Here is a 25,656-nt window from a genome sequence, read left to right on the forward strand (position 1 = left end):
TCTCTCTCTCTCTCTCTCTCTCTCTCTCTCTCTCTCTCTCTCTCTCTCTCTCTCTCTCTCTCCCTTCATAATAAGGCTTCTGTTTGAAGGCTCCACTACGTCGCCTCAAGTATAAAGTGCTGTTTTGTTTTGTTTTTCTTTTAAAAAAGGCAGGAGAGGCGCTGGGGCAAAAGGAAGGCAGGGGATACAGCAAATGAGTAACTGAGGGAAAACAAAAATCCCATCACCTGCTGTTCGTATGAAAAAGGAGCTATTTAGGTGCCTCGCAGCGCTGCTGTCGCCACTGCTGCCCACAGCTTCAAAGTCTTGGCATGTTCGTCTGAGAAAAGGAAGGGACTGTGACTCATACTGGACTGAGGGAAAGGTTGCCAGTGTGCCCCATTGGCGTGGTCACTCATTATGGCGTTTTGGCAACAATATTTTGCCCGTCCAGCTCCCAAGCAATAGATCAGGAGCTGGAGCCAGCTGTCAATGGATCCCTGGCACTGAATGGGCAAAATTTGTATTTCTTAACCAAGTGTCAATATGAACTTCCCCCTCATTTCCCAGCAGGAAGGATGGAAGAGGAGACAGACTAGTTGGGCCCCTTCTCGGGAAAAGAGCTAAAAGAAACTCCCGAAAGAACATTTCAGAGGGAAGTGCAGAGAAGAACCTCAGGAAAACCTCTCCGTGCCCTCAGCAAAAGAGGAACAGATCTGCTCCCTCGTGCTGGGAAGCTTCTTCTTCTTCTTCTTCTTCTTCTTCTTCTTCTTCTTCTTCTTCTTCTTCTTCTTCTTCTTCTTCTTCTTCTTCTTCTTCTTCCTCTTCTTTCACTCGTAGCCGAGTAAGATTGTCTTCCATAAACATGGGTTTAGCAATGGGTCCGTAAGTGACTGTGGGGGCCAATTCTGGATCCACATGTCGTTCCACAGTGGGGACATTGGTTTCCAGGTGGGAGTTGATCACGGTGTGGATTTGCCAAGTGTGCCTTCCTCTTAGCACGTTTCTCCCTTGCGTCCTGAGATCGAGTTCCTTCAAAGCCCATGACACCTTTGGTAAAGGCTGTTCTCCAACTGGAGCGCTCGCAGGCCAGTGTTTCCCAGTTGTCAGTGTTTATACTACATTTTTAAAGATTTGCCTTGAGACAGTCTTTAAACCTCTATTGTTGACCACCAGCATTACGCTTTCCATTTTAAAGTTCGGAATAGAGTAGTTGCTTTGGAAGACGATCATCAGGCATCCGCACAACATGACCAGTCCAACGAAGTTGATGTTGAAGAATCATTGCTTCAACACTGGTGATCTTTGGTTCATCCAGTACAGTGATATTAGTTCGCCTGGCTTCCCAAGTGATGTGTAAAAATTTTCGGAGACACCGTTTATGGAATCTTTCAAGGAGTTGGAGATGGCGTTTATAAGTGGTCCATGTTTCACAAGCATATAGTAAGGTTGGTAGTACAATAGCTTCGTAAACAAGCATTTTGGTTTCCCTGCGAATGTCCTGGTCCTCAAACACTCTGCACTTCAATCGGGAGAAAGCTGCACTTGCATAGCTCAGGTGATGCTAGATTTCGGCATCCATGTTGGCCCTTGTGGAAAGATAGCTGCCTAGGTAGGAGAAGTGATCAACATTTTCCAACGTTACGCCACTGAGTTGGATTTGTGGCGCTGCAGAGGGGTTATTTTGTACTTGTTGGTGCAGCACTTTGGTTTTTTGGATGTTGAGTGATAGGCCAAGCTTTTCGTTAGCTTCTACAAAGATATTTAGGATGGTATGGAGGTCATCCTCTGAGCGTGAGCACACTATGTTGTCATCAGGATACTGAAGCTCTATGACGGAAGTTACAGTAACCTTACTTTTTGCTTTCAGCCTGCTCAGATTGAAGAGCTTTCCATCTGTTCGATATATGATTTCTACTCCGGTGGGGAGTTTCCCGTCAACAAAGTGTAGGATCATGGCAATGAAAATAATGAATAGAGTTGGGGCAATAACACAACCCTGTTTAACACCTGATCCCACTGTGAATGGTTCACTTTGAGAGCCATTGTTATCTGCGATTGTTGCTGTCATATTATCATGGAGGAGCCGAATGATGTTTACAAATTAATCTGGGCTTGCTGGGAAGCTTAGGGGAGTCCTGTCTGAGTCTGGAAATATAGCTACAGGAGCGGTGGCTGCAACAAAATGTTGTAGTGTGAAATGCTCCTGTTCAGGGTTCCAGCCTCGCAGGCATGCCCTTTTTCATTCCATTCCATCCCCCCTGCTGCCCGTTGTACTTTCCCTCTCTCTCTCTCTCTCTCTCTCTCTCTCTCTCTCTCTCTCTCTCTCTCTCTCTCTGCAACAGATATTCAGCTTTCCATTGCCACTTAAAATGACTGTTTTGTTGCTGTTGAGCACCTTAGATTTTCCATATCTATATATTTGCAAACCTTAGAGTTCCTCTGAGCCTGCTGATATCTCTCTAGTTCCTCAGTGACCCTGATTTGGCTACATAGCCAATGGAATTCAGCCCCCAAATTGGCTATTAGATAATCTTAGGTTTGAATGTTCAGTGTTCCTGGAAGATGAAATTGTGAAATCCTGTAAATGGCAAAAGGACTCACTTTATGTAAATTGGGATGCCAGAAGTCAAGCTTGCCCAGGATATGGCATGATTTCCCCGTAATCCTGAATGTGGTGGCTTGTCTCTGTTTCCACAGGGATACGGAGGGAGCACTCTGTACATGCTCAGAGACACTCAATTATCAATTTGTATGTTTCTGCCAATCCTGGATCCAATTGTATATGGAATGAGCCAGCTGTTATGGAGGGACATTTTGGCTTGGAAGGACCAAGTGACCATGTGACATATCTCAGAGACATTGCTAAGAACTGCACACTCTTAAGCATTTAGAAAAGTCCTGTTCATCCTTGCAGTGGTGCTTATTTCCTGACCATGAGACCATGGAATTTCTTTGACGTTCTTCCCGTCTCCACAAAAGAGACAGAAATAAATGCTGACTTTTTTGGGTTGTTTTTTTACTCCCTACTGTTGAGCACCAAGAGACGCCATTTGGATTTCAAGACAGCTAAACCTTGCTACATCTCTCTTTGCTTCTCCAAGCATTGCTATTACTGTCATTTATTAAATACCTATTCCGGCCTTCATCCGAGGATCACAGGGCGGTGATTCATTAAGGGAGATGGCAAGCGTCGATACGAATACCCCCCGGATTCGCACATTTACGCAGAACACCTGTTGCAAACGACTTCTTCTTTTTAAAACATCTTCATTTCCAAGAACCCCAAAACAACAGCCTTTCCCAAGAATGGAGAAAGCCTTCATATGTCTGTCCTTAGACGTCAGCCCGATGACAAGCTAGTGCCTGTTGACATATGGGGACGATTTGGGAAGCGGAGAGAAAATCGAACATTTGGATGGATGGAGAGAGGCAGAGGGAATGGTTCGGAGTTGTGTGACACTGTCATTTCTCAAGGGGCCAGAGCCAGGGGCTCACTCCCTCCCTGATCCAAATTCAGTAATGCCAGAGGCTGGTATTCAGTTGCTAAGGATCAAAGATGTGGGCAAGGTAATTGGATGAGCTAGGGTGACCACTTGCTCTCTGGACCCTTGCTCCTCCTGGCTGATAAAAGCTAGCTGGGTGGGGGCAGCTGACTGGGCCAAGGAGGTGATTAATGCCAGTGTGGTGTAGTGGTTAAGAGCGGTAGACTCGTAATCTGGGGAACTGGGTTCGCGTCTCCACTCCTCCACATGCAGCTGCTGGGTGACCTTGGGCTAGTCACACTTCTCTGAAGTCTCTCAGCTCCACTCACCTCACAGAGTGTTTGTTGTGGGGGAGGAGGGGAAAGGAGAATGTTAGCCGCTTTAAGACTCCTTTGGGTAGTGATAAAGCGGGATATCAAATCCAAACAACAACAACAACAACAACTCATCTCCTCCTCCTCCTCCTCCTCAGGCTTGGTATCCTGACCTTTTTATCATCTTGGTCAGCCTCCTCTGTACATGTTCCAGCTTGTGAATACCCTTCTTAAACTGGGGTGTCCAGAACTGGGATCAAATGAAATTCTTGGGGCAAGGTGTTCCAAAGATGCTGGGGTCACCATCGAAAAGACTCTGTCTCTGTTGCTGGCTAAATCTATATCTATACACCATCTAAATCTATATCTATACACCATCTAAATCTATATCTATACACCATCTAAATCTATATCTATACACCATCTAAGTCTATACCTATACACCATCTAAATCTATATCTATACACTAAATTTTGTATCTACACACCAGTGTGGTGTAGTGGTTAAGAGCAGTAGACTCGAAATCTGGTGAACTGGGTTCATGTCTCCGCTCCTCCACATGCAGCTGCTGGGTGACCTTGGGCTAGTCACACTCCTTTGAAGTCTCTCAGCCCCACTCACCTCACAGAGTGTTTGTTGTGGGGGAGGAAGGGAAAGGAGAATGTTAGCCGCTTTGAGACTCCTTCGGGTAGTGATAAAGCGGGATATCAAATCCAAACTCTTCTTCTTCCTCCTTGTGAGAGGGGGTGGTCCTTGCCTGCTTGAAGGAGGCAGTGGTAAAACTACTCCTTAATAAATGCTCCCTGAGCTTGGGAAATCTAAGTAACTATAAGCCAATGGCCGATCTCCCCTTCTTGGGCAAAGTTCTTCAGCAGGTGGTCGTGGGCTAGATCCACAGTCTCTGGGAGGAAACTGATTCTCTAGATCCAGTTCAGTTGGGGTTTAGGCCCCGCTTGGGCACAGAAACTGCTTTGGTCGCCCTGCGTGATGACCTCTGTTGGGAGAGAGACAGCGGAAATGTGTCCCTGTTCATTCTCCCCTCGGTGGCTTTCGATACCGTCAACCATGGTATCCTTCTGGAGCAGCTGTCCAAGTTAGGGGTGGGTGGCACCACTTTGTGGCGGTTCTGCTTCTACGTGGATGATTCTTTCCTGAGGGTGATGTTTTGGGGGGAGTAGGTAAAGGTAAAAAGGTAAAGGACCCCTGGATGGTTAAGTCCAGTCAAAGGTGACTATGGGGTTGCAGCGCTCATCTGGCTTTCAGGCCAAGGGAGCCAGCATTTGTCCGCAGACAGCTTTCCAGGTCATGTGGCCAGCAGGACTAAACTGCTTCTGCCGCAACGGAACATCGTGACAGGAAACCAGAGCGCACGGAAACGCCGCTTACCTTCCCACCCCAGCGGTACCTATTTATCTACTTGCAATGACATGTTTTTTAACTGCTAGGTTGGCAGGAGCTGGGACAGAGCAATGGCGGCTCACTCCGTCACAGGGATTCAAACCGCCGACCTTCCGATCGGCAAGGCCGAGAGGCTCAGTGGTTTTTAGACCACAGCACCAATCTTCCGTCTGACCTTCTTCCACCCCGTCCTGTGCTCCACCCTCCAGCACTGAAGCTTCCCCTGACTCCGACTCTTGCCTCCTGGGCTGGTATAGTTCCCCACAAATCACTGCCCCCCTCTCCCAAGTCAGGCTCAAACCCCTCCCCCCCCTGCACACTTGCCAGTCCTTGACGGCTGCCTTACACTGACTCAAACAATTGATCCATGTAGCTCAGTATTCTCTACACTGACCGGCAGTATCTCTCCAGGGCTTTCTGGCAGGGCGCATTCCCAGCCCTGTCTAGAAATGGCAGAAATTGCACCTTGCACCTTCCTCATGCATAGCAGATGTTACTGCCACGATAACGATGGGAATTCCTTACAACTAGGCTCCGGGTGCTAGGTAGACCTTTGGTCTAATCCAGCAGGGCCCTTAAAACCATTGACTTAAAGCGCTGGGGAAGGAAGGTCCACAGCTCAGTTTTGCATCGTGGTTTTGAAGCAGCGGTTCTCCTCCTCTGCAGAGCGCAGGCTGCATTGTTGTTGTGTATGCCTGCTGGCTTCTGTACGATGGTCCAAGGACTTGGGCGGTATGAATGGTATGCAGATAACAGAAGGGAGGAAAGGTATTTGCGGGTGCAAAGTTTTCCTTCAAAGGCCAGGTGTTCCTTTAATTGCAGCGGCAGAATATTTGAACGGGAGGACGTCTGCTCGGGGAGGCTGTGAATTGCAAGATGTGTGCCTGGGTTTTATGGAGGCGTTGCTGCTTTGATAGATTATGTGAATGAAGGAGGAAGCATCCTTTCCTGGGAACATGGGTTGCCTGGTGCTTTTAGACAAAGGTATTAGTGCTTGCCCATTTATCCGATGAATCCCTGCATTGAGAGCCTGACTGCATGAGCCCAGTATTGTATTTGTGTACCTGATTCTCTCTCTCTCTCTCTCTCTCTCTCTCCTTCCTTCCTTCCTTCCTTCCTTCCTTCCTTCCTTCCTTCCTTCCTTCCTTCCTTCCTTCCTTCCTTCCTTCCTTCCTTCCTTCCTCTCTCTCTCTTCACACGCTGAGCTTCTCAGGTAGACTGAGGGGAACAAATGGATGACTTCAACCCTCCCAAACTGAGCTAAGCCTGGCAGGACAGTTTACTCTATGGTCTTAACCCCTTCATGCATTAAGTGGACTTAAGCATGTTGCTTATATGAGGCTGGTGATCCCACACAGGGTTGTCAGCCCCATTCAGCTGTAAAGCTCACTAAGTGGCCTTGGGCCAGTCACTGCCTCGCAGTCAAACCTACATTTCAGGATTGTTGTGGGGATTAAATGGGGGGTGGGGAATCATGTGCACCATATTGAGCTCCTAAGTGGAAAGGTGGGATATAAATGTAATAAATAAATCAATTTGCTTGTTTCCCTCTCTGTTCTGCCCCTTCCCTCCCTCCTTCTTCCATGTCAGCTCTGAAAGGAGCCTTAGCTTTGCACCTCCAATAGGAGTACAGGGAACCAAACATATAAAACACAGTTATATAAAGCAAAAAATAAAAATAAAATAAAGTAGCAGCACAAAAGAAGTAGAGCTGGACCATAAAGTAGAGCTGGACCCTAAAGAAGGCTGATCGCCGAAGAATTGATGCTTTTGAATCATGGTGCTGGAGGAGACTCTTGAGAGTCCCGTGGACTGCAAGAAGATCAAGCCTATCCATTCTGAAGGAAATCAGCCCTGAATGCTCCCTGGAAGGACAGATCCTGAAGCTGAGGCTCCAATACTTTGGCCACCTCATGAGAAGAAGAGAAGACTCCCTGGAAAAGACCCTGATGTTGGGAAAGATGGAGGGCACTAGGAGAAGGGGACGACAGAGGACGAGACAGTGTTCTCGAAGCTACGAACATGAGTTTGACCAAACTGCGGGAGGCAGTGCAAGACAGGAGTGCCTGGCGTGCTGTGGTCCATGGGGTCACGAAGAGTCGGACACGACTAAACGACTAAACAACAACAACAACATGCAGCACAAATATCTACTGTTGAAAACATTTCAAATTCCCCCAAGCTGTCTCACAGCAACAGAAGCAGAAACAGAGCGTTATTATTATTATTATTATTATTATTATTATTATTATTCCCTGACTTTTTTCCTGGCAGGGACTCGAGCTAAAATCATGCCCCCCCCATCATTAAAAATCAATTAAACATTAATAGAATTAAAATGAGATAATAAAAAATAGCACAGCACCAGCCTTTTCATTAAAATCAGTCTGTTGAAGCAAGAAAGTCTTCAACTGCCAGTGGAAGGACAACAAGGAGGGAGCCAGTCTAGCTTCTCTAGGGAGGGAATTCCAAAGTCTGGGAGAAGCCACCACCAAGAAGGCCCTCTCAAGTGTCCCCACCAAGCATGCCAGTGAGGGTGGGGGGCTGAAAGAAGGGCCTCCCCTTAAGATATCAAAACCCAGGCAGGTGAGTATGAGGGGATACAGTCTTTCAAGTAGCTTGGACCTAACCTGCGTAGGGCTTTCCAGCTCAATGCCAGCACTTTAAATTGTGCCCAATTATTACAGGGTAACTAGTGCTCAATTTGATCCAAAAGATTAAACATGTTTTCAATTTACATTGAAAGATTTCTGCTAGGGATGGGGGGCAGTAGAGGCTGCTCCACGACCTCAGCCTGCTTTCACAATATTAAGATTCTAGTGAGTAATCTCAATAATATAAACACCCACACAACTGTTGCCAAACTAACCATACACCTTCAACTCATGTGTGTAGCACAACGCAGCAACTTTGTTGCATGTTTCCCGCGGTGTTTCACTCGCGGGAAAAGTTCAAATGCACGTAGATAGACGAGGGCTGCGCTGTCACGCCGTCAAAGTGCAAAAGCGAATGTTCGTATAGAAGTCGGAAATGCTCGGTTTGCAGCATAAATTCGCAAGCCGCCGTTCAGAATCGTGCGCGCATTGAACATGAAATATATATTTTGTTAAGAATTGCGCAAAACATAGGCAAGCTGGTCAGGGCCCCCCCAGGGCCCTTCTTCCAGGCTTCTGGGCCCTAGGGTATAAATAATTATATATATAATATCGATCATATAATAACAATACCAGTGCCTGTCTCCTCTCACTGCCTCTGGCCTCCTCCCTTACAACCAGTTCAGGTGGTGTTGAGAGAGTTCCACGTCGATATATATATATATATATATATATATATATATATATATATATATATATTGAGCCAAGAACTCACGTCGGCACATTTGCAAACTGCAAACATTAGCAGATACCTGCGTTCGGATCCACATGATAGTCTGGGATGCAAATCTGTGCAAATCTTGCACAGTCATGTGCAAAGACTGATTTTCTCTCTCCTCCTGATCCCCTGCCCTGCATTGACTAGCCCGGTTCTGACCTCTCCTGTCGTTGTTTGCAGTCCTGGGACTCAGCTGCTGCCTGGTTTGGACTTTGTGCGCATTTCTGGCCCTCTGAGACAGATAACACCCCCCCTTCCGCAACCCCATTGCCCAAATCCCTGACCCTTCAAAGAGCTGATAGGTAATCTCTCAACTTGGAGACTGTTGCCATTGCGGAAGCCAGCCCAGAAATGTCACCTAGAAGTGTATCTTCTCTGTTAAGTTCACAGGTTCCTGCTAACCTGTTTCTGGATTTATATTCCAGCTGCTTATGTTTATTTCAACAGCTTGTGTAACTGCTTTGCTTGCAGAAGGTCCCTGTTCCCCAGCCTCTGCAGGTAGGGTCGGGAATGTGCCCCTGCTTGAAACCCTGGAGTGCTTATCTAATACCAGTAAAACTAGCTAAAATGTATAGAACGAGTAGTGAATTATGCTGGAAATGTAAAGACAAAGATGGCAATTTCTACCATATGTGGTGGACATGCGAAAAAGTTAAAAGATTTTGGGAAATGATATATAATGAATTGAAAAAGATGTTTGGGTATACCTTTCCCAAAAAACGGGAGGCTTTTCTATTGGGATTAATGGGAGAGGAAATAGCAAAAGGAGATCAGAGACTATTTATGTATGCTCCAACCGCGGCAAGGACTTTATTAGCCCAAAAATGGAAATCACAAGAGATACCGACGATTGAGGAGTGGCAGACAAAAATGATTGACTGTGCAGAGTTAGCAAAGTTGAACTACGGGATCCATGACCAGGGAGAGACAAAGTACCAAAGGGAATGGAGTAAATTCATTGACTATATGAAGAAGAACTGTAGAAGTTTAAAGACACTCGCAGGACTGAAATAAATCCCACGAACTGGTTTAAAAAGTGGGTAAAAAGGAACTGCGAGATAAGAGTGAGAAATAAAGCTGAATGATGGGGAGGGAGGGAAGTCACAGCTCGGCAGAGCGAAATGAAAGGAGATGGGTGAATATAAGATGAATTGTATATTAAAAAATTCTTTTTGTTTGTTTATTTGGGAAAATGGAATAAAAATTATTATTATTTTTTAAAAAAAGAAACCCTGGAGTGCTGCTGCCAGCCAGTGCAGACAGTACTGAACTAAATGGACCAACGTTTTGACTCAGTGTAAGCCGGCACCCTGTATTCCTATATGGATGTTTCTTGAGAGAAAGAGCAAAGCTTTAAGCTTACATTTCCTCCGTCCTGTCTCCCAGTCTTTCCTCCACCCCTCCTCCCTTCAGCGATGCAATCATGGCTAATGAATGAATTCATTTCTCAACTGTCTGCCTTTGCTCTCCCAGATGGGCTTATTATTTATTGCCATTCATTTGCCAGCTAGGCTGCGTTGGAAACGCGAAGTCTCCTGGTTTTCTTGGAATAACGCTCCTCGACCCCGGAGGTGCGCGAGAGCGAGGCCCCGCTCAGATGTAAATCATGACAATCAATTAAAATTAACAAGTGGCCAGTCCTCAGTGGACACCTGCTAAGGTCACAAATCAGGCAGGAAGCTGGAGGGAGTTTGCAGGCTTCATTATAGCTGAGTGCAAGAGCAAGACCGATCTTAATTATTGGAAGAGCCACATCAGGAAATGTCAGTCCCAGCTGCAAACAGCGACACTGGGGATAGAGTAGGGTTCTTTTCCGAAAGGGCCACAGGCAAATCCCTTCCTCTGTTCAAACGGCAGCTGTACCACCCACCACTGAATATTGCATGATTCCCTCCATGAACACAGGGATGAGATGAGAGGCAGGCAGATGAGGAGTTGCTGTAGGCATGGATAACCTTCAGACCCAGCAGGGGTGGAAAGTCTCTAGCTACAGTATGGATGGCTAAACCAGGACTCCCTCCTGCCTCCTCCTGCTGAGAGATGTGGTTCAGCTCAGGAGCAGGGCAGCCTGAATTTCTTCCCTATTGTGGCATGCTGGGCAGAGGAGTTAAAAGTTCCCTCCCTGCTATGTGTGCCATGGTTAGGAAGAAAGCCACCTCGGTAAAAGCTTTCTGGGAATAATAATAATAATGATTTTAATAATAATTTATTATTTATACCCTGCCCATCTGGCTGGGTTTCCCCAGCCACTCTGGGTGGCTTCCAACAAAACATTAAAATACAGTGGTACCTCGGTTTACAAACACAATTGGCTCCGGAAGTCTGTACTTAACCTGAAGCGTACTTAACCTGAAGCATTGAAAGTAATGGAAAGTGGATTAATCTGTTCTAGATGGTCCGTGGAGTACTTAACCTGAAGCGTACTTAACCTGAAGCAAACTTTCCCATTGAAAGTAATGGAAAGTGGATTAATCTGTTCCAGATGGGTCCGTGGAGTACTCAACCTGAAGCGTACTTAACCCGAGGTATGAGTGTAATTGGTTCCAGAAGTCCGTACTTAACCTGAAGCATACTTAACCTGAAGCGAACTTTCCCATTGAAAGTAATGGAAAGTGGATTAATCCGTTCCAGACGGGTCCGCGGAGTACTTAAACTGAAAATACTCAAACCGAGGCGTACTTAAACCGAGGTATGACTGTACAATAATCTATTAAACATTAAAAGCTTCCTTAAACAGGTGGCTGCCTTCAGATGTCTCCTGAAAGTCTGGTAGTTGTTTTTCTTTTTTACATCTGGTATATAATGAGTTAGGGACCCAGGTGGCACTGTGGGTTAAACCATAGAGTCTAGGGCTTGCTGATCAGAAGGTCGGCGGTTCGAATCCCTGCAACAGGGTGAGCTCCTGTTGCTCGGTCCCAGCTCCTGCCCACCTAGCAGTTTGAAAGCACATCAAAGTGCAAGTAGATAAATAGGGACCGCTCCAGCGGGAAGGTAAACGGCGTTTCTGTGCGCTGCTCTGGTTCACCAGAAGCAGCTTTGTCATGCTGGCCACATGACACGGAAGCTGTCTGCGGACAAACACTGGCTCCCTCGGCCTATAGAGCAAGATGAGTGCCGCAACCCCAGAGTCGGACACGACTGTACCTTTTTATATAATGAGTTAAAGAGAATGTTTAAGAAAACTTTTGTTAAAAAACCAGAGGCTTTTTTTTGTTAGGTATAATAGGTGAGGAACTACCAAAAGAAAATAAAAGAATCATAGAATTGGAAGAGACCACAAGGGCCATCCAGTCCAACCCCCTGCCAAGCAGGAAACACCATCAAAGCATTTCTGACAGATGGCTGTCAAGCCTCTGCTTAAAGACCTCCAAAGAAGAAAACTCCACCACACTCCTTGGCAGCAAATTCCACTGTCGAACAGCTCTTACTGTCAGGAAGTTCTTCCTAATGTTTAGGTGGAATATTCTTTCTTGTACTGTAGTTTGAATCCATTGCTCCGTGTCTGCTTCTCTGGAGCAGCAGAAAACAATCTTTCTCCCTCCTCTATATGGCATCCTTTTATATATTTGAACATGGCTATCATATCACCCCTTAACCTTCTCTTCTGCAAGCTAAACATGCCCTGCTCCCTAACCCGTTCCTCATAAGCAGGGGTCCCCAAACTGAGGCCCGGGGGCCAGATGCGGCCCAATCGCCTTCTCAATCCGTCAGCGGATGGCCCGGGAATCAGCTTGTTTTTATATGAGTAGAATGTGTCCTTTTATTTAAAATGCATCTCTGGGTTATTTGCGGGGCCTGCCTGGTGTTTTTACATGAGTAGAATGTGTCCTTTTATTTAAAATGCATCTCTGGGTTATTTGTGGGGCATAGGAATTCGTTCATATTTTTTTCCAAAATATAGTTCGGCCCCCAACAAGGACTGAGGGACAGTGGACCGGCCCCCTGCTGAAAAAGTTTGCTGACCCCTGCTCATAAGGCATTGTTTCCAGGCCTTTGACCACATACTATTTCTGTATGCAACAACGGCAGTGAGAATCCTTCTAGCCCAGAGATGGAAGGAGAAGTACCAAAAAAAAGAAGAATAGCAGACCAAGATGCTGAAATACGCAGAAACGGCGAGACTGATGGGAAAAATCAGAAACCAGGAAGATCAAGTATTCCTAAAAAGTTTGGAATAACTTTTTAACATACTTAAAAGACCACTGCAGACAGTTAAAATCATTGGCAGGGATACAATGACACTTGTAATGTGAAATGAATTTTGGTTACTATGATTATATAACAGATGGATAACGGTAAAAGATGCAGAGAAAAAAAAATGGAAATGGAACCCATGGAGGGAGGGGAGGAGGTCTGTAGGTTCAAAAGAACCTTTTTTTGTGGAAAGGTTACATTTATTGTGTAAAAACTTATGTAAAAAAAGGAAGAAAGACACCTCTGCTGACTGGAGCAGATCATCTAGGGAGCAGCGAGTGGTTTTCATAAAAGTCAACACAACACACACACTGGAGAAGAAGAAGAGTTTGGATTTGATATCCTGCTTTATCACTACCCAAAGGATTCTCAAAGCGGCTAACATTCTCCTTTCCCTTCCTCCCCCACAACAAACACTCAGAAACTACAAGTAACCCAGAATGCGGCAGCTAGACTGGTGACTGGGAGCAGCCGCCGAGACCACATAACACTGGTCTTGAAAGATCTACATTGGCTCCAGTTTCCGAGCACAGTTCAAAGTGTTCAAAGTGTTGGTGCTGACCTTTAAAGACCTAAATGGCCTCGGTCCTGTATACCTGAAGGAGCGTCTCCACCCCCATCGTTCTGCCCGGACACTGAGGTTCAGCGCCAAGGGCCTTCTGGCGGTTCCCTCGCTGCGAGAAGTGAGGTTACAGGGAACCAGACATAGGGCCTTCTCGGTGGTGGCGCCCGCCCTGTGGAACACCCTCCCATCGGAGGTCAAGGAGATAAGCAACTACCTGACATTTAGAAAACACCTAGAGGCAGCCCTGTTTAGGGAAGTTTTTAATCTGTGATATTTTAATGTATTTTGGTATTTGTTGGAAGCCGCCCAGAGTGGCGGGGGAGGCCCAGCCAGATGGGCGGGGTATAAATAAATAAATAAATAATAATACAGAAGGCCCTTTTACACACACAAACACACACACAGTGATCTTGCAGACTTGATCTGGCCCCCTCCTTTAAAGAGACCGGAGTTGAGATGAGAGCAGCCTTATTTTTAGCCACCTAAAATGTGCCCGTCGCTCATTCTCCAGATGCTTTCACATGGCCTGATGAAAACACACCTTAAATAGAATAGCACCCCTGGCCGCTGCATGTACCTTCCGCCCTGAAGGAGGAGGTCTGGAGAAAGCGGGGGCAACTGAAAGCGAATCTCTGTTGTGGCCCGGTTGCCAAGGGAGCGGCATCAACCTTGTAGCTAACATTTGGAACGGCCAAGGGAAATGACTCGGCAGCCGTCGTCTCCAGCTGCAGAACATGGAGCGGAAGTGAGTTCAACCCAAATCCCCAAGCCCAAATCCCCCAATGGGCAAAGGGCACATTCTGGGATATTTTGGTGCAAATCCAGACTCTGTAGGCAAGTATCAGTTGCGGGGTGACCCGAGCGGAGTTTTGCAAGATGCCTGGTGCAATGTTGCCGTTCTAACATTGGCCAACGATTATATCATTCCTCCTATTTCCAGTCTCCAAGATGTGAGTGTCTTTCCTTTTTTAGCCCAAGCAGCATTACTCATGCACAAGAGGGAGCAACCAGCAGATTCCGGGGAACCCTAAGTTTCGCAGAAATTCAATTCTAAAAAAACCTGCAGTGACATTTTTTTTAAAAGGAAGGGGAGTTCTCCCCCACCCCAACAGCTCAATGATGAGTGCTAAACATGAGCTACAATCCATTAGTTTTCCCAGACTCAGTTTACCCAACAGGCACAGAACATTGACTGATGGTTGTCTCACAGCAGAAACAAGTGGAACTGGATTCGTGAAGGCAAAGGTGTTTGGAAGACAGAGTGACGCTGACTTACAATTGCATTATATAGTAAGAAATGCGTGCATTTTTTTTAAAAAAATCATGTATACAGTGGTACCTCTACTTACGAATTTAATGCGTTCTGAACGCAGATTCATAAGTCGAAAAAAGTGTAAGTCGAATCCCATAGGAATGCATTGGGAGAAAAAATTCGTAAGTAGAAAAAATCCTATCTAAACCGCATCCAAGATGGCGGACGGAGCTCCATTCATAAGTAGAAACATTCGTAAGTAGAGTTATTCGTAAGTAGAGGTACCACTGTAAATCAATTTCTTCCAATAAAGTGCATCGTATGATATTTTTGCTCATATATGTATGTGTCACAGTGGCCCCTCACAGTATGTTTACATATACTTCCCTCCAGCGCATGAATTTTTGCGCAGATTGCTCGGCTGGTGAACTGCACTGCAAAATCCTGAGAAATGCTAATTTTGAAGGTTCACCCTACCTAAATAAGGATGGTTGTGTTTCACGTCAAATATTTAATTTTATTTAATTAATTTGTTAACTTTCTCCTCTGTCCTTTCTCCCAAAGCAGCCCAGGGCAGCAGGATTGTTTCAGGAAATACAAATAGGTAGACCTGAATGGAATCCCTTCCGGCCCATTTCCCACTTATCGTAGCAGAGAAAAGGGAGACGAAGACACCGTCTCTGTGTGTAGCTTTCTGATGCCAAGTAACAATCTAGACAGAAGGGCTGAAAAGTCAATCAAGCGGCTGTTTTGGGCCACGCCTGGATAATTTGTTCAGCATGCCACATTTCATAGAATCATAGAATCATAGAGTTGGAAGAGACCACAAGGGCCATCCAGTCCAACCCCCTGCCGAGCAGGAAACACCATCAAAGCATTCTTGACATATGCCTGTCAAGCCTCTGCTTAAAGACCTCCAAAGAAGGAGACTCCACCACACTCCTTGGCAGCAAATTCCACTGCCGAACAGCTCTTACTGTCAGGAAGTTCTTCCTAATGTTTAGGTGGAATCTTCTTTCTTGTAGTTTGAATCCATTGCTCCGTGTCCGCTTCTCTGGAGCAGCAGAAAACAACCTTTCTCCCTCCTTTATATGACATCCTTTTATATATTTGAACATGGCTATCATATCACCCCTTAACCTTCTCTTCTCCAGGCTAAACATACCCAGCTCCCTAAGCCATTCCTCATAAGGCATCATTTCCAGGCCTTTGACCATTTTGGTTGCCCTCTTCTGGACACGTTCCAGCTTGTCAGTATCCTTCTTGAACTGTGGTGCCCAGAACTGGACACAATATTCCAGGTGAGGTCTGACCAGAGCAGAATACAGTGGTCCTATTACTTCCCTTGATCTAGATCAGGCATCCACAAACTTCGGCCCTCCAGATGTTTTGGACTACAATTCCCATCTTCCCCGACAACTGGTCCTGTTAGCTAGGGATCATGGGAGTTGTAGGCCAAAACATCTGGAGGGCCGCAGTTTGAGGATGCCTGATCTAGATGCTATACTCCTATTGATGCAGCCCAGAATTGCATTGGCTTTTTTAGCTGCTGCATCACACTGCTGACTCATGTCAAGTTTGTGGTCTACCAAGACTCCTAGATCCTTTTCACATGTACTGCTCTCAAGCCAGGTGCCACCCATCCTGTATTTGTGCCTTTCATTTTTTTTTTGCCCAAGTGTAGTACTTTACACTTCTCCTTGTTAAAATCCATCTTGTTTGCTTTGGCCCAGTTGTCTAATCTGTTAAGGTCATTCTGAAGTGTGATTCTGTCCTCTGGGGTATTAGCTACCCCTCCCAATTTGGTGTCATCTGCAAACTTGCTCAGGATGCCCTCAAGCCCATCATCCAAGTAATTGATAAAGATGTTGAATAAGACTGGGCCCAAGACAGAAACCTGTGGCACCCCACTAGTCACTTCTCTCCAGGATGAAGAGGAGCCATTGATGAGCACCCTTTGGGTTCGGTCAATGCATTTTAAAGTGTTTATTTTATACTAGTGTCATTCAGCCCGTTTAGAAAACGGGCGCTAGAAGATATGTGAGAAGAGCAGCGGGGCCGCGGCCTTCCCTCTCTCTCTGTGCTCAGCCGCGGGGCGCGCCGGGAACGCAAGTAAACAAACTCGCTCTCCTGTCGTGCCCCGCGGCTGAGTGCAGAGAGGGAGGGAAGGCCGCAGCCTCACCGCTCCTCTCACGGGCTCCTCGGTCGCTGCTCTGCATCCTCTAGGCGCCCATGGAGGCCGGTCCCCTGAGGGCGAGGAGCTCAGGATGGGCAGAGGCCAGGGAAGGTGAGGCACGCTCGGGCCGGGCTGCTCCCGCTGCTGCTGTTACCATCGCAGCCTCCGCCTCCTTCCTTCGGCTTTTGTGCTGTCAGCAGCGCGCCAACCGCTCAAGACCTGAGCCAGGTGGCGATGCGAGAGGGGAGTGCGTGAGCGAGCGAGGGCGAGCGCTGGCGAGCTTTCTGCGTCCAATCCCTGTGTCCGTGGGGCACATGTGCAGTAGCGCGGACACAGGGACACAGAGAATCTGGACGCAGAGACACTTGCACTTTATTGTATAGGATAAGAAGCACTGTCTGGAGCTGGTAGGAATTCTTACCCAGAACATCTGGGGGGCACCAGGTTGGCAAAGGCTGATCTATATCCATGCATGAACTTTGCTATGAAAGCAGCAACCTCATTATTAAATACTCAAATATGCAAAATGTGAAGAGTCAGAAGGGATGCTGATTAAAATACTAGCCATGATATTATGAAACTCTTCTAATGAGAACATTCTCAAGAAATAACAAAGATAGATAACTTTCAACTCATAGCAAATAAGGAATGGTAGGCTTCATCTCAAAACGTATAATTTCAAATGCACTCAATGCCTTTGGTTTCCGATAGAAGATCTTTTAATTGCTGCCATGTTAGTCACTGGTGGGGCCATTTTAACATTTTGGCAGAGTAAATTTAGGAAAAGACCCTAATGCTGGGAAAGATGGAGGGCATTAGGAGAAGGGGACGACAGGGGACGAGATGGTTGGACAGTGTTCTCGAAGCCACCAACATGAGTCTGACCAAACTGCGGGAGGTAGTGGAAGACAGGAGTGCCTGGCGTGCTCTGGTCCATGGGGTCACAAAGAGTCGGACACGACTAAACGACTAAACAACAACAACAAATTTAGGAAGGAGGACGAAGAGGATGAGGGAAAAGTTGATCTGAATTATAAACTGGCTTGGGCATTCTGAGAGAGGACGGGTTAAAAATGGAACAGAGTTAAACCAGTGTTTGCACTTCACTGAGGACCTTGCCCCCCCTTTTTTTACAAAGCTTTTTTTCTATCGCGGGTGCGCTGAACGCCGCCTGGCAACATGGGTAGTTGTGCCCAACATAATAGTAAACACAGCAGATGCAGCCTGATAGATTGAGTGCCAAGATAACTGGAAAGAGTAGTTCGGTTTACCATGCTATGCTCCGACTTGGAATAACATCAACCCTGCAGCGAGGGCCTCAAATATCTTTCTTGGCAAGTGTGCCGATTCCTCCGTCGTTTCTCAATAGGTCAACTTAAAGTCTGGGTGAATCATTATTTCCACCTTGGAGAATGGACAAGCTGGGATCAGCCTCCAGGCGGGGGAGAGGGGGGCAGGGAGGAAGCCAAATGCTTAGATTAGCTCTTAATATCTAAATCGAGCGTTGCCAGGAGCTGTCATCGTAGGAGTCACACTGTCTGAGTTCCCCCTGATCCCAAGCGACACACCTTCCAAGGGTAGAGCCTTAGTACTTCGGCTCCAAAACCCCAGAGCTCTAGAGGTCTAAAACCTGCTATAATGTGCAGCGAGCTCTCCCATCGGCCACTGCAAACCAATGAGAAAATCAAGTGTACAAAGAAGGAAAGCGGTTTTAATTCTGATTGGATAGAAATACAGCTGCCCATTCAGAGTGTTCTACTTTGGTGAAGGCAACAGCAGGCTGAGAGTGGGATGTGAAGAAATTTTATTCAGGTCACATTGAAAGAGAAATCTGCCAGATTTGCACTTTTCTTTTCTTTTTTTTATAATAATTTTTATTGGTTTTACAATCACAAAAAAGAAAGAAAAATACAATCCAAAAATATAGAATTCCCCAGATTCTCAGACTTCAATCCTCCCTTTCGTGGGGTCCGCTGATAATCATTTTCACTGCATATCCTATTATCCTCCATTTCTCCACAAATCTCTATTTTTTCTTATAGTTCTTTTCACATTGCAAGCATTATTCCAGTCCTGCTAATGTTTTAAACTGTTTACAGTGTTCTGTCAAATATACTACAATTTCCCCCAAGTCTTTGTTGACATTTTTATCGTCCTGATTCTTCCCGTCATAGTCCATTGGCTTGATTGTGCCTTGTGAAACATGCGTTGAATGACTCAACTTTTCTGAAATTGTGAATATGCAGAGCCTTCTGAAACTGAACATGAAGGGAAGAGAAGCCCAGCATATTTCTCCATCCTTGGGTGATAGTCAATCTAGCCGCATCCAGTAAATACAGTGGTACCTCTACTTATGAATTTAATGCGTTCCAAATGCACATTTGTAAGTTGAAAAAAATTGTAAGTCGAATCCCATAGGAATGCATTGGGAGAAAAAAATTCGAAAGTAGAAAAAATCCTATCTAAACCGCATCCAAGATGGCGGACGGAGCTCCATTCGTAAGTAGAAACATTCGTAAGTAGAGGTACCACTGTATATAATGAGCGTTTTAGAAGCTAGTCCTGCATTGCAGGAAAAACATATTTTGTTTAGGCAGGCCTACCCAGACATGCAGAATGTTGGTGTGTGTTTGAATTTGTTTTGTGTTTATTGCCAGTTTTCCCTTTGGAATTATTCAGGAGTTTTTCCTGAAAATTTTATTGTTTGACTCTATTTTTTTAAAAGAACCTCCTTACAAGTGCTGTATAAATTTTATGAAATAACTAATAAACTAAAATAAATATCTATCTGTTATGTACTGAGCTGAATCCTAGAACAATAGGATTCAGATTCAGCGGGAGCTACCCAATCCAACTCCAGGTGGAAGTGAATCCGCAACCTGATTGGCCTGCTGGAGCAGCCAATCAGGCGGCTGGCAGAAGTGAATCTGCTACCTGATTGGCCTGTAGGAGCAGCCAATCAGGCTGCAGGCAAAAGTCAATCCACAATATAATTGGCCCACAGGTGTAGCCCTGAAGTAGCCAATCACGCAAGGCCCATTGTGTAAATAATGTATATAAGCAGATGGTTTTGGGAAAAGAGCCATTCGTCTTCTCTTCTCCTCCTTGATGACTATGAGCTGAATAAAGAGCATGAAATTCACTCTTGACTCCGAGTATATTTCACTATCCATGTGTCCATCTCTCTCTCTCTCTCTCTCTCTCTCTCTCTCTCTCTCTCTCTCTCTCTCTCTCTCTCTCCCTCTCTCCCTCTCTCTCCCTCTCTCTCCTCTCTCTCTCTCTCTCTCTCTCTCTCTCTCTCTCTCTCTCTCTCTCTCTCTCTCTCTCTCTCTCTCTCTGAGAGCCAGTGTGGTGTAGTGGTTAAGAGCGGTAGACTTGTAATCTGGGGAACCAGGTTCGCATCTCCGCTCCTCCACATGCAGCTGCTGGGTGACCTTGGGCTAGTCACACTTCTTTGAAATCTCTCAGCCCCACTCACCTCACAGAGTGTTTGTTGTGGGGGAGGAAGGGAAAGGAGAATGTTAACCGCTTTGAGATTCCTTCAGGTAGTGATAAAGCGGGATATCAAATCCAAACTCCTCCTCCTCCTCCTCCAATCAGTGAATAACAACATGGGAGGGAGGAAACTGCGGCCACCGTGTTCTTATGCCTGAACTAACATATCGGGGTGTAGGGTGGGTGAAATTATTAAGTGTCTAAGCTTCTGATTTCACCAGCAAAACACAGCTGTTCAACCTTAAAAAGCAGGCCCTGAGAGCTGAGGTGGCAGAAGCTATACCAGCTGTTAATGGGCTGGGCTGACAACTAACCAGGAAGATGCTCATCAGCATCTTATTGTGTGTGCTTGAGACAGTAAACAACTTTCTGCTGCTTGTTTTCAGATGCTTATTTTTGGAGAGGAGTAATCAAGTGCAGGCTTTGATGGGAAATGTCTGTCCAGCCTCTTTCTTTCTTTCTTTCTTTCTTTCTTTCTTTCTTTCTTTCTTTCTTTCTTTCTTTCTTTCTTTCTTTCCTTTCTTTCCTTTCTTTCCTTTCTTTCCTTTCTTTCCTTTCTTTCCTTCTTTCTTTCTTTCTTTCTTTCTTTCTTTCTTTCTTTCTTCCTTCCTTCCTTCCTTCCTTCCTTCCTTCCTTCCTTCCTTCCTTCCTTCCTTCCTTCCTTCCTTCCTTCCTTCCTTTGAATTCAAAAATCTGCATCTTATTCCCTAGGCACCCGTGGTTTTTAAATGAAATAAGTAAATAAGGCAGCAATCTGTGGGTTGAATTTGGTGGTTCCGGGCTTGTTTTCTTCTCACAAGTTTCATTTCTTTTGAGTGTTTTCCTTATTGAACTTTTCCTTTCCTTTGCTCGGTATATAGGCTTTCAAAGATTCTGCCTAAGGATCCTTCAGAGCCACAATGCCATCATTTGTTATAAAGCCAGGAAGGATAAATACGGTAAATAGCACAGGCTGAGCCAAACAATTTTGCTACATCACTGTAGAATGCTTGGAGACAGGCATTTCTTATCGCGTTGTGCCAAAAAAATTATCCTATATCCCACCAACCAATACCGGTAATCACTTAAGGAGAAAACAGATTGCATTCAAAAAATATCAGAAATTAGGCCTTAAACCGCCTCCCTCACTACTTTCCCCCTCTCACTGCTCCTCACTTCTCACTCCTGTCTCATGACCACGGATGTTGTGCAACCTGCCTTAACTCTGGGTCCCCTACTTTGCCCTGAGTTCATGGAAATCCAGTATTGTGACACACAACGCCACAAATCCACCAATCGAAGCTGGGCTCTGACTTAATGCAACTGTAGGATTGTGACGCGGCACTACAAGTCCACCATTGGAGACTCTGCAATGACATTCTTACATTTTTATTATAGGTAAAGGTAAAGGGACCCCTGACCATTAGATCCAGTTGAGGATGACTCTGGGGTTGCGGTGCTCATATCGCTTTACTGGCCAAGGGAGCCGGCGTACAGCTTCTGGGTCGTGTGGCCAGCATGACTAACCAGAGCAGCGCATGGAAAGCGCCGTTTACCTTCCCACCGAAGCGGTGCCGATTTATCTACTTGTACTTTGACGTGCTTTCGAACTGCTAGGTTGGCAGGAGCAGGGACCGAACAACGGGAGCTCACCCCGTCATGGGGATTCGAACCGCCAACCTTCTGATCACCAAGCCCTAGGCTCTGTGGTTTAATCCACAGCACCACCGGCTATGATAGAGAGAGATAATATAAGCTCAAAATCCCACAGCTACCAACATCCTAAGGACACTTCCAAGTTCCCTGGAAAAACAAAGAAGCCGATTTTTGTGAAGGAAGGAAACCTATGAGAAACTGGAGGACTGATTTCAGCACAGCACTCATGCCTTACTCCTTTGGAAAGTTATGTTTTCTGTCACAGTGGTTTTCAAACAGTGGTCTGGGGACCAGGGTTCAAATCATCACTAAGCCATGATGCTCACTGGTGACCTTAATGAGCCAGTCACTGCCTCTCAGCCTAACCTACCTCCTGGGGTTGTTGTGGGTGCAATTGAGGAGTGGGAGAACCATGCATGCTACCCGGAGCAGCTTGGAAAAAAAAAGGTGGGATAGAAATGCTATAAACCAGCCAAACTGCCATGCAACTGGTCTGGCAGCAGTATCCAAGCCCCAACATCCAGCTGATTGTCACTGCCTGCAAAACACCACGTGTGGGGCTTTGGAGATGCTCTCGATCAGCAGATCAGCAGTGCCTACAAATTCCTGTTTGGCCCATTTGCATGTTTCTGGCCGCAAACCTGACGTAAGTTATGATGTCAGACGTAGTAATGGGTGGGCGAATCTGTCCACTTTGCTTTACGTCATTTTCTCATTTTATTCCTGTAAGGGGGAGGGATTACAGAGAACCCCCCCATCAGAAGCAGCCCGTCTCCAAGCAGCCATGAGAGCGAGGGGTCTGAAGAAGTGAGCCAGGAAGCGGAGAAGGAGTGCCAGGGCTCTGGCAGGACTAGAGAGCCCCTGCTCCATAGGCAGGAAGAGAGAGAGAGGGAAAGAGTGGACAGGAGTAGGGCAGACAGAAGACCAGTACCTCCGACGCCAGAACTGCGAAAGAGAAGGAAAGGGAGGCGCTTCTCAGTTCCGAGGCTTTTATGCTGGTCAAAAAGAGTTTAGTGCAGGTATCTGACTCGAGTGCGTAGACATGATATGAGCAATCCGTTACACTGTAAATAATGTGCAGCAATAAAAACGTCTGAAAGACAAGCATGTGGACGGTCGTTACTCAAGAGTAGTCGCAACAAACCCTGACAATTCCCAATCTTAAATTAAAATTTCTTCATTTCGTCATGTGTGTGTATGTGTGTGTGTGTCTTGTGAAAATTCACAAACATTTTAGTACCAATTTCTCTGAATATTCACATTTTTGTATGCCGATTCTGCCTTAAAATATATTTTTTTTGCCAAGCAATTTCCCCATATACATTGAATTTTTAAATGTTGCTTTTTTGGCTGACAAATGCATTTACATGCAGGGTTTACCCTAGAGCACACATCTTTTACGTGTGACTACGCTGGAGATGCACGCTGCAAAATTCAGGTGAGAACAGATTTCGGGGGAGGCAGCGTTTCGCATTGTTTCAGGAAGTGCAAAGTAGATCGGCTTTGCCTTTAAATGCAAAAAGAATCGACTCCCCTCCCCACTGTCTCTAGGGGTAGAGCAGGTGGCCGTGGCTTGGCCACCATAGCCTGGCAGGCCAAATGGGGAGTAATAGCAAGCCTGATTAGGCCCAAGGGCTACAGGCTCCCCGCTACCATTGCATTGGAGAGTTCTTTGTAAGATTCTGCTTCATGTCACTGTGCTCTGGTCTATCTCTCTTCCCACTTTGCATCCTTCTCATTTAGGACTTTGACGGAGGCAGCAGCAGCAGTAGCAGCAGCAGCAGCAATGGAAGCCGCATTATTGCGATTTGCAGGCCTGACTCAACACCACACGTTGGTTCAGGGACCCTAATGATGTACCTGGTGCTATCCATGGTTTGCCTGGCATGGCAGTTCTCTCTCTCTCTCTCTCTCTCTCTCTCTCTCTCTCTCTCTCTCTGTATATATATATATATTTACGTGTGTGTACAGACACATTTTGTTCTGTGGTGAAGGAAGGAAAGAATATGTATAGATGTGAGACTCGCTAAAAATAGGACGGGCTGAAGGCGGCCCATCCAACTGTAAATTATCCGGAGTCCAATAAAGCGTCAGTGGATGAGACGGCTGGAATGTGTGGGGGCATGAAAACATAATGATATTAAATTAGAGCTTGCCTTGAGAACAGGGAAGAAGGGCCGTGAATTATGCCGGGCGTGCAAGAGTGCTTCTCTGGAATCGATTGCGTTCTCGGTGCCCATGGACAAAAGCTCGTAAATTTCATTTTATTTCAGCTGTCGGGAGCAATGCGTGTCACGGAGAGTTTAAGGAAACATGCTCCTTCTCTCGTGCGCTGAGAACGAAGGGGAAGAAAGCAGCCATTTCTTTTTTGCCCTCCTGTGCTTTACAACGGCAAATGAAGCATGACTTTCAAAAAGAAGACCGGCCTCCCATTTCCACAGCAGAAAACATGATGCGCTAGTTGGTGCTAAGGAGTGCTAACAGGAGCTAGTGTGTCTCCTGGTGTTGCCACTCCTGGGGGGCTCAGGGGTTAGAGATTGGACGATAGGGTGGCCACCCTATCAGATAACGTGTTGAGTGGAAGGTCATAGAACCACTTGCTCAGCCTACAAAGTGAATGGAGGCAAAGGCAGGGAAGCATGGTGACACAGGAAGTAGGGGACTGTCATAAAGATGCAAAAGAACTAGAGTGGCACAGGAAGTAGGGGGCCACCATAGAGAAAGAGAAGAGCTAGAGCGGCACATTGAGTCAAACCTACTGCTATAGCCCTCTTGCCAGTCCAGCAACATATACCAGGAAAAACAAGCCAGGGACCATAGAAGCAGTGCTTAAAAGCTCTCCCCCCACCCCAGAAATCTCTGCCTTGATCCACCAAGCACTACTCAATAAGTCCCAGGCTTCACATCCCACCCTACCATCCGCTATTGTTGTGTAGGGTGCCACTCAATGGGCAGGGATGGTTTAGCCAAAGAAGTCCAACAGCCACCTGCGTTGGTAAAGGACTTGGAGAAGAAGATCCACAGAGGTGCAAGGCCATGCCAGAAATAATGAGTCTTGGGATTAGGTGGTGAGAACCGGCTGGTTGTGTTGCATTTGAGTCCTGGCCGTAAACTCATAGAATTATAGAGAAATTCCTTCAGTAGCACCTTAAAGACCAACTAAGTTTTTATTTTGGTATGAGCTTTCGTGTGCATGCACACTTCTTCAGATACCATATCTGGTATCTGTTTATGGTATCATACCAGTAGTCTTTAAGGTGCTACTGAAGGAATTTTTTTATTTTGCTTCGACTCAGACCAACACGGCTACCTACCTGTAACTAGAATTATAGAGGTCCACCTCAAACAGGAGGGCCAATCCTTTTATGTATCTTCTCACTAAAATCAGTACTTTGCCCTTCAGATTTAGATGCCAACTAGATGTCTCTGGGAAGCTCAGAAGCAATAGGCCACTTTGGTTGTCCCCCATCCTTTTTCTCATGAGGTATATGCTTGGTATACTGCCATTGTCCATGGAGGCACCATTGAGTCACCATCATATAGGAATCTCAGCTCTTTGAGCTACAGTCCATATGTAGCCAAAATGGCACCACCCACGCAGAAGTGGGAGATTTTCGTTGACTACAGGTACCCTGAGGTTTGTACCTTTAAGGTGGGGTGGCTCCTAAAACTGGCCAATGAGGACTGCACAAGTTTGATGCAAAAAGGGGGTAGGTACTTTCATGCACATGTGGTGGGACTGTGTGAAGATACGAGAATTCTGGGACACAATATATAATGAACTCAAAAAG

The 25,656-nt window shown here is 46.0% G+C and overlaps 1 long non-coding RNA gene across 1 annotated transcript; it reads left to right on the top strand.

The window, feature by feature from the left end:
* Positions 1–13,590: 13,590 nt before the first annotated feature.
* LOC132592870 (uncharacterized) lies at positions 13,591–23,968 on the top strand. The gene is made up of 4 exons (XR_009558427.2): positions 13,591–14,052; positions 14,518–14,597; positions 23,239–23,303; positions 23,609–23,968. It is a non-coding gene; the product is annotated as an uncharacterized LOC132592870 (long non-coding RNA).
* Positions 23,969–25,656: the final 1,688 nt, after the last annotated feature.

This window comes from Zootoca vivipara, chromosome 11, assembly GCF_965207765.1.
Source record: "Zootoca vivipara chromosome 11, rZooViv2.hap1.1, whole genome shotgun sequence".
In the NCBI taxonomy this organism is placed as follows: Eukaryota; Metazoa; Chordata; class Lepidosauria; order Squamata; family Lacertidae; genus Zootoca; species Zootoca vivipara.